Consider the following 10,615-nt stretch of genomic DNA (forward strand, 5'->3'; position numbering starts at 1 on the left):
AAGTGGGCTGCTTTGCTTTGGCTCTCTTTGCAACAGGTTCTTTTGCACTGTTATTCTCACATCTGAAATAAAAAAGCAAGCATGCGGTTTACACAAACTACATTATTAACATTATTGTGATGTTCACTGATACTAGAACTAATTTATCGAAACAAAGAACACAATTACCACATAGCAAACATTTTTTACCATACAGTAAATAAATCAAATGAAAGTAACATCTGTAAAATAGTGAATGCACACTTACGCTAAGATTCTGAATGGAGATGAAAACTGAAGGAGACCTGTGTCCCCTTCCTGTGTGAGATGCAGGCGAAGTCAAGCGTGGTGTATTCAGTCCTAAAATAATTTTATAAACAATCGTTAGCATTTTTTTCCACAGTACATTATAGTATGCATACTTCATGAGAAAACAGAATGCTAATAACAGAGAAATTAATTTTTAACACTATCAACCACAAATAATATTACTATATAGTGTAGGCATGATACAAGTACAATGACTATACTGTGCACTTACTCAGTATGATTTTCCAGCGAACTCAAAACTGAACGACACTAGCGTGCCTTTCTTGTGCAAGATGCCGGTGATGCAGCCACAGTCCTAAACGAAAATTGAAACAGTTGTTATAGCAATTACCAGAACATGCATAGCTGATAATAAATTGCATCACTGATAAGAAAGGACGCGCGTATATGTCTGTCCATGGGTCACTTATTTACAGCTTATTTTATACATGTACACCTGAGACGATCGCAAATGCCAATGGCCGGGTATAACACATTCAAAACATTTACACCAGAGCAGATATTCGCGAACAGAAGCTTAGTTATAGTCATAAACACAAGCATGCATAGTAGGCCTATTATACAATACAAAAACATTTTATATCTGGGAAAATAAATTAGGCTATTATTGTTAAGCACATTATAAAGATCTTAGCGAGCAGAGCCTAGAGTAAAGTTTGGTCTAAACATTCTTACTCTAACATTATTAACATTATAACGCATATTACTTTTATATTGTTGCTTTCTATTTTATAGAACATAAAAAAAAAAAAAACATCCTGACGTCGTGAGACATTAGATGCAGTGAATGAATCTTCATAATGTTTCACTTAACTGGGGATCAGGAGCCGTCCCTGGGCTATACTCGGGAACAGGAGCCCTTCCTCCAGGGGAAGGGATGCCTCTTACTGTTTGGTCCGCTGTTCTGTCACGTTGCACACACACGAGGAACGAGGAGACGCTGGAGAATACTTTATGTCCTCCACTGGATATCAAGCCGCCGAGTTCTTCTGAGGAAAATATAAAAAAGCTTATTCCTCTCAGCGCGTCTCCTTCCAGAAACGAACAGTAGCCGAGATGAACTTGAGGAAAAGTCTCGCTGCTTTGTTTGCTGTGATGCGGGCGTTTACACACTGCACGTCTCACGTGGACTATTGTAATATCAATAGCGCGCTCAGCGCGTGGGCGTGATCTAATTAGAGATAATGAAGCCAGATGGGAAAGACTGGACATCGCGTTGGTTTCGTGTGGATGACTTTATCACAGAATATTTGTTTTCGGTAAGACTTGCTTCATTTAAAAGTAGACATGTCAAGCTTTCTATAGATATATCTATCATGTCTCTTTGTTGAGTATTCGCTGAGTTTCAGTTAATTATAATGACGCGTTTCTGTTGCTTCCCACCTCCGAGAAGAAATCCTCACACGGTGGGGGGTACCTGATTTCATTCTGTCCGACCGAGGTACACAGTTCATGTCAGCCGTCTTTCAAGACATCTGTGCTAAATGGAATGTCACACAGAAAATGACTACAGCGTACCATCCCCAGACAAACCTAACAGAACGGGTAAACAGAACATTAAAAAAGATGATTTCAGCGTATGTAGGGGACACTCATAAAAAGTGGGACCAACACTTACCTGAGCTACGTTTTGCCATCAACTCAGCAGTACAAGAAACCATTGGCATGTCTCCAGCCGAGTCTCACCTATATAATAAAATTACAGGGGCCAATGGACAAACTGCTGCATGGACAAAATCTGTCTCCTACTGCTCCCTCCTATGTCACAGAACATCTATCCAAGTTGCAAGCTAGAGCCAAATAATGCAGGAAGAAAGCCTCAATTAGACAGCTCCGTAGCTACAACAAAACCCGCAGAGATGCCACCTATAAAGAGAAAGATTGTGTATGGGTGAGAAATTTTCCACAGTCAAGTGAACTTCACCATTTTAGTGCTAAACTTGCCAACAAATGGAAAGGACCCTGTCGAATAATCAAACAGCTAGGACCACTAAATTATTGTGTGGCATTAGAAACCACTGGTGAGGATGTACGTACTATTCATATGTGCAATCTGAAGCCATGCTTTCCAACCACTGAGGAGTTAGAGCACCTAGAAAAAACAAAACTCCAGGAGCTTCCAGATGCACTTCTGAGTCCGTCAACTGGCGTGACGCACTTTCCCGTACCGTCTTCATGCAACCGTCCAAGTTGGAAAGCGTGACTGGGAAAAAAGGGGCATCCTAGAGTCCACAGCGGTCCCCTAGACACTCTTCAGAAACCTCGCGATCTGCTACATTTGGGTCAGTGACGCAAAGCCATTCTTCCTCCCAAACATTACAGCACACGCTCTCTCACACTCTTAAGCACACACTTCCTAACGCACGCACTTCCCAAGTTACGAAGTCTGATACAGATATATATATTTATATATTTTGTTTTGTTTGTTTTGTTCATTTGTTTACCCATTCCTACTACTAACTGCTTATTACTGTTTTTTTTTACATGGACAAATGTGGAGTTAATATGGACATGTGAATACTGTTGCGGAAACCCGGTTACTACAAATTGTGACGCATCAAAGGGTTCGCAGCCTATGTATTTCCGTGCATGTGTGAAAGAAGAGATGAATAAGTAGGGGTCTAAAATTGTTCTACAATTGTTGTTTCCTTCTGAACATTTATATATATATATATATATATATATATATATTGATTGGGTTCTGTTGTTTATTTATTTACCTATTTTGTTGTTGATCAAACTGACTTTTGTTTGTTATTTGAGGGATGTGATTGAACCCTTTTATGTTCATTAAAAGTGTCTATCGAAGGAAAAGTTCAGACTGTGAACTTGCATTTTGTTTTATTATATGTAACAGGTGGTTTATTTATGCTATCCTGGGTTTAATTTTGACAGGCCTACTCCTGTCTGGCACCCGAACAAGTTAATTTAAGAGAAGTTATTTAATTGTTAAGTTAAATTGTGTTTTTGGGGGCCCACCACCGTTACAGTATAAACTAAAAAAAAAAAAGTTATTATGGTGTGTATTTGTCAGTCATACATAGATAAAGAATGAGATTTATGTAGTAATACCAATACATTGGTATTGGGTGTAAGGTGATTACTGTAAATAAATGGTTGACTACATGGACCAAAAGTGTCCCACTATATGTTCCACCACAATCCACAAAAATCCCACAGGCTGTTAAAATAGAACATCTAGAATGCTAATCTTAACATCCAAACATGTACACTCACATTTAGTCATAACAAGAGTAAGAAAGTTGAGCTCTGCCAAATAGTGAAAGTGACAGCAAACACAAAAACAGCGTAAATAAAATCAGCAAACAGTTCAACAATCATTATCACAGCATAATTTATTCATGCCGCAGTGCACTGCTGGGAACTCCAGTACCACATCTATTAGCATGGTTCATGGATATCACTGTATTGTTATCCACAAATTGCACACCTTGCTCAAATATCCTCACACTTGACAGGAAGAAAATGATGAAAAAGCATACTTAATGACTATTTGAGGCTTTGGTGTGCTTGCTGTTTAATGTTTGCATGGCAGAAACAGAGTCTGTCAAGGCATAAGGCTTGTCAAACAGTATAGTATAGTATAAGTAATATGGGGAAGGAAAGAACAACTGACAGCATACTGATAAGATGCAGCTTGAATGTACTGTAAGTCACTTTGGATAAAAGCATCTGCCAAATATGTAAATGTAATATAAGTTGAGATGTGAAGTGAAAATATGAATTTGCAAAGCATTTCTGCATATCTATTACACTGCACTGCAAAATATTTTTATAATTCAAAATCTTTGTTTTCTTCCATTTAACTTGTCGCAGGAAAGTATGTAATTTCAATGAGGTTTTCTTCACCAATAAGTAAGTTGTAAATATTTAAAAATTTGCAATGAACTCATCACTGTGAGTTGTGTGGCACAAAGATTGATTTTACTCAAAATGTAATGCAATTTTAGATTACTTACACTTAAGTTTGCATTACAAAACTAATGAAATGCCGTAATCATGTGTCCACAAAAAAATTTGAGCTGATTGTGTTTGCAAAGTTGTGCTTTGAAAAAGCGCAAGATAATATAAACCTATTGAATTAAATCACAGCCTTTTGCAATTTCATAAGGGCACTAAGCCATATCTCACTTTCAATTTTAGCTAGCTTGAGAGATGCTTTGCCAAAGCAATGGAGCAAAACACAATGTTAGAGACCTTTTATCTTATTTGACCTTTTATGTTATTATAGAAGTGTAACAGGCTTCCACAGTCCAAGTAATTAATGGGAAACACTCTAGATTTTATAAAAGTGGGGCCCATTTCCATAGCCTGACCTAGGGCCCTACAAATCCGGGAAGCTCAAAACAGCAGTGTTGTGACAGAAGCACAGTGTTTACACTTATCAGAAAGTCAACTTACTTATGATTTACTTATCTCTGCAGGATAAAATTTGTTTTTAACATACAAAACAGTACATACATCAAACAAGTATTTTTCTTGTGACAGATGACTCGGCAAATGCACATCTATAGGCATCATAATTTATTTATTACACTGAAAGGTCACCATGATGGTTTGCAACACATTCTCAAGTGAAACGCAGTGGTGGAGCCAGAGGGGTGTCCAGGGTGGCACTGGAGACCCCTGACATCTGACAACGCACTGACAGACAAGACAGAGCAGGTTACTTTTGATAATAGGAAACAAAATCTCAGCATTCAAATTATGTTAGTTTTATTAGGAATTTCAAATGATAAATACAGTTTTGGAGCTCTTTAGTGGAGTGACGGTTCATGTGCACTTCCGTTTTGACTCAGTTCAAGCGAAGCATGCAGGAGCTCATTCTAAATTAGCATGAAATAAACATGAATGAACATATGAATGTACTGTATGGTGTCTCATGTAATCACTTAATGAGTGTTTCAACCGCGGAAAGACAGCAGCTTGAAAACATTGTCACATAACCTCAGACAATTCATTCAGTGTCCATAATCTAGCAAGAAAAATGTACACTAGAGAGGAGAATTTTGCAAAAATTACATTTATTTTTACTCATATAATTACTCTTTTTTTATTATAATTAATAAGAATGTATAGATATAACATTATTATAAAAATGGTCTAATATAAACTTATACAAATCAATTGTTACTTTTAACTTTAACAATAGGGTTCCCTGTATAGTTTAGTTTAGAAATGTTGAGGAAAAAATAACATATACTTAATCGCAAGCTTGTTAATTATTCCTGAATAATTCTCACTCCAGGCTGAACTCAAAAGTTGGTAGCCCTGTTTGAAGTAAGTTGAAGTTTTAGGTTTCTTGAACAACATTTACAAAATTCAGTTAATGTTAGATCTTTTGTTCCAACCGTTGGTTAATCAGATGATAGAAATAAGATAAATAAGGTCCAGTAGACTAACATTTGAAGTTACGGTAGGAATGTTTAGCTAATATGAGGTAATGTGAAGTAATCAGCAGTCATATTCATGCTTTTTTATTCCAGGTTGGCGTTATACACTGATTTTCTGTCATTGTCAATGGACCCCCTGAATTAGCCTTAGCCACTCCCTGGCCGCCCCATGTATAGAACTCTAGCTCCACCACTGGTGAAACGCTTTATACAATACTGTATGTCAATAGGTGTGATTTTCTTTGTAGTTCTGTAAGTGTGCTTCATCCTGATATTGACTTATTTACAATGACCCAGTTGTTTATTTTTAATGTACATCTGCAGTGATCGTTTTACTGAACCTGTTGATTTGAGCGTTATGTCTTGTGTTTGGTTTATGTGTGTTTGTTCACTAATTTCTTTCGGATTCAAGTAATCCTCTTGAATCTGCTCGTTCAAGAAAAACGTCTGATACCAATACCATTATAAAACAAACGAGACATATTTGTGTGGGACGTTGTACGGCTGATAAGATTTACAGACATCTTGATTTAATTCAGACCACTTTTGGAAAGAACATCAACATCTTGACAAATGTTCCTACCATCTGTGATCTAAGGAAACATTCTACTTTTTTTATGTTCTACCGATTTCTGAGTACTGACTGGACAGGTTTATGGTGATGTCACACATGACCTTTGACTCGGTGATCTCATATTGTGATGGTCGCATGAATCGTTTACACTGCTCTAAAGTCAGTGATCTCTGGCCCAACATGGAACTGTTAAAACACTACATGAGACTAATGAGACATTTAATCACATCAGCCTAACAATATATTTGGAAAATAAATCATGTGAAAAGCCACTCTGTAACCTGTGGAGTTGTTGTTACAGAACCATGCCCTTTGGTATTACCCTGATTTTGAATATTTAGTATATAAGACTCTTGCTGCTAAGCTAATTAGCAATGATACATAGCTTTCCCGCAGGGGCCGTGTGTTTATAAAGTCTGGTGGGCTGTATTTACTAGGATCCCTGCTATTAAACGCAGCGCATGACTTAGCAACTTGACTAGTTTTAGGCTGGAGGCGGAGGCTGAAGTATAAATTATAAATCATTCCTATCAGGATCACACATTACTTTTTTCTAATTGTGACAGAAATTGCTCTGGCTTATCTCAAAACCTTAATGCTGTTTGCAGTATTATTTGCTGTTTTTTAGGGAAAACCTGCCAGTTATCATTATTTAATTATGCACTTAGTGTCAGTGAAATTTCAACCAGTAAGTATAATAATATAATATTTGTTTCTGTAATTATTTAAAGCATTTTATTTATCTATCTGGAAGGATATAAATTCTGAAAAATGATTTACTCAACTTCATGTCATTCCAACCTGGGCCGCCTTTCATGAAAAATCATTGTTAGCCAGCTATGGTTGCAAGTTCTTTTGTTATCAACATAGTTAAATTGTTGAATTTAGTAGAATTTGTGTTTCCTGAAACAAAAGTTCCAAAGAACATTAGCAAAACAACATCACAGAGTTGTGTGGTTGGATCTACAGCTCTTGGCCTGTGGTTAGTGATTGAACGATTTTACTATATATTTTTTTTATTATTATTTTCAAAATAAAGTAAACAATTTGTATGGATTTAAAGGTGCATACGTAAGTATAATGTAAGAGGGAACCCAAAATGAATCAAAAATAGTGAAGTAGTCCTCAGATGCCATGTTCGTTAGAGCAGGATCTTGAAAATGTGGAGAAAGCTGCTGAATAAATGAACCACATGTACATAGGATTAAAGTTACAGTAGAATTAAAATTACATACTGCATGTTACCATGATTTAAACAATTAATGGATGTCTGTTGATAGCATAAATGAACTGTAATAATCTGACATTAATTGCGACCTAAAAATGATTAATTAGCAGAAGTTATTATTTCAACAGCTGCATATAACGTCATTAACAACAGCCAAGGTGGCTCAAGCAATGGAGGTGCCACTATGTTAATACAGTTTCAGGTAACAGTCGTGACTAACTAATTTCTCCAACAATGCAATCATACTGCAGTAGGTAAGCAGCGTTATGTTGTTGTATAAGAAACACCACTATATGAGTTTCTCCTGCCAATCACAAGGAAATATTTTTTTGGGAAAATGTTTTTATCCATACAATGAAATTCGATGGGCTCTAATGTTGCATGAAACCCCACATTCTCTAAAATATGTGTTGTGACGTCATAGCATAGTGATTATAGTGAATAAATTAATTTTAATTTTTGGATGGGTAACAGTTATAAACATGAATCAATCATCCATCCATCTATCCATTCATCCATCCCATCCATATACTGTACAGTATTTGTCAAAGTAAATATTGATATTCCAAATAAAGTGGCAATGATATAAATGTTCAGGTCACACTTTAGTTTGGGGACCAATTCTCACTATTAACTAACCATTTTCTACAACTTTTTCCCTCAATAAACTCGGCTTTTAACAGCGGCGGTGACGAGGCTCCAATCACTTCAGGTGTGCCTCATCACACGACGCCAGACCTGGCCCCTCCTCTCTCACACACCCACTCCTGTCGGGAGCCTGGTGAAGGGCGGTGATTAAGGCGGGGTGATGATAATAATTAGGGGGGAGGCAGCTGATCCATCACAGTACTAATAAACAGCCAATATGCTAGTAATATTAATGTTTGTAAGCAACTAGTTAATAGTGAGAATTGGTCCCTAAAGTGTTACTGATTTGTCATATAGGGTGTACTAAACACACACATATGAAACAGTAATGCCCTGCACCCTTCAGAATAATCACTTTCAAGTAGAAATCAAGCATTAGGACGGTTTGACATTCAAACGGTGTGTCGATCACACCAGCCTGCAATTCATGGAACGTGCTTATACTGTCTACCTTTTCTCTTCAAGTTTACACTTTATTTGGAAAAACTGCAAAAATAAGACTGAGTTGAAAGCGTTGGCAAATAATACAGGATTGGTTGAATTTGCATTCATTCTTGCATTCACAAGACACAAATCCTGGAGGGAATGATCAATCTATTTGACTGACTGTAGTGGATTAAATTCTGAAATTGTGAAGGCATATGGTTGAGAGAGGGAATTCTCATGACCGTTGTAGAAGCAGAAAGATGGCAGAACATTCGGCAGCGGTTCTGGCATCCAAAGAGAGAGAGAGGGAGCACAAAAGAAGAGAGAACTGAAGGAGGGGATGCCTGAGGGGATTACTGTGGGAAAAGTATGCAATTCTTCTTTCATGTCACCAGCATTGCACAGTGGATTTAAGACATGACAAGGGCATAGTTTCCCAAATTGTACATTTCGTTGTTTTACATATATTTTGTACATATTAATATCTGCTGAAAGAGCATTTTTTTCTTCTTTGGTGTTGTGGGCTATATTTTTTACTTCTGCAAAAATGTTTTTCCCCAATAAAGTTGTCAGGATCATCAGTCACCTTGCCTGTCACCTCTGTACACTACATCTCCCACAGTCCTCATTCACTTTCACCTGCACACACTTCACAATCACCACACCTGTCTGCCATCCTCATCAACTCTCCATAAAAGCCAGCATCACACACACAGGCCTTCTCTCGTCTCATCTATGGCTAAGACTGCATCTGTTTGGATTGTTAGTCACCTGAAAAATACTTATCTCCTTGGTCCTCTCCGCATCCCTGTTACCAGTCTCCTACTCCTTTTCTCCTTCCAGTCTCCCGGTGATCTTCCTACAAGACAAAAGGAAAGTGTTTGGTATCTCTCAGAGACTATTAAAGGGGTCATATGACGTTGCTAAAAATAACATTATTTTGTGTATTTGGTGTAGTGCAATGTGTTTATGCGGTTTAAGGTTCAAAAAAACATAATATTTTCCACATAATGTACATTATTGTTTCTCCTCTATGCCCCGCCTTTCTGAAACGCGTCGATTTTTACAAAGCTCATCGTTCTGAAATGCGAGTTGTACTCCGATTGGCCAGCTATCTAGTGCGTTGTGATTGGCCGAATACCTCAAGCGTGTGATGGAAATGTTACGTCCCTTACCATACTGTGATGCCGTGTCCCGGTGCAACGAGACAAAACCAATAAAACCCATTACAAACGAGGCATTTGTTGCATCCAGTGGGGACATAATTACTGATTATAATGACTTGTACTGTCTTTTTACACGTTGTGTTGCATCGCGCCGTGTAAACATAAAACCATGTCTGTATTTGTGATCAGAGAAACGACAAACAATAGGCGCTACTCAACACTGCTCAAAACTCGCGTTTGAATCATCAGTGGCAAATCCTTTAAATATGAAAACGTACTTACAGACTGTGAGTCAGAAACACACAGCGTCTCCACAACATGGCGGCGGCGGCAGCAACAATACTATAGCGAGAATCAAAGTTACGCCTTCTTTCTTTGCGTGAAAGAACGCAAATGGGCGACGTTATGCAAATTTTCCAAATCTATGCAAATCGTGACATAGACATGTGGGGGCGTGTTAGAATGAGCCATTTTAGGTAGGCGTGGTTGAATCTTAACTTTTATAAATTTATAATTTTATAATTATTTGAGACTTTAGTCTTTGCAACTACTTCTTTATGCACCAAGAGCTTGTAACACCCCAAAGAGAAAGGAAAAATTGAAATCGCATCATATGACCCCTTTAATCGTATACGGTGCTTGCGCCGAAGTGATGGTGTCCTCTACCTCTTGGGGTAGGTCACCTAGAACCTCCGCGTCCCGTCCAGGGACCAGACATGAAGTTTCCAGAGGCCACAGGCTGCCCCGTCTCTGATTCATTAGTTCGGGGAACCAGGTCCGAGTGGGCAAATACGGCACCACAAGCAGGACCTGTTCCTCGTCCTCCCTGACCTTGCACAGCGTCTGTGCG

Source organism: Sinocyclocheilus anshuiensis, unplaced genomic scaffold (assembly GCF_001515605.1).
Source record: "Sinocyclocheilus anshuiensis isolate Anshui unplaced genomic scaffold, SAMN03320099.WGS_v1.1 scaffold1034, whole genome shotgun sequence".
Classification (NCBI taxonomy): domain Eukaryota; kingdom Metazoa; phylum Chordata; class Actinopteri; order Cypriniformes; family Cyprinidae; genus Sinocyclocheilus; species Sinocyclocheilus anshuiensis.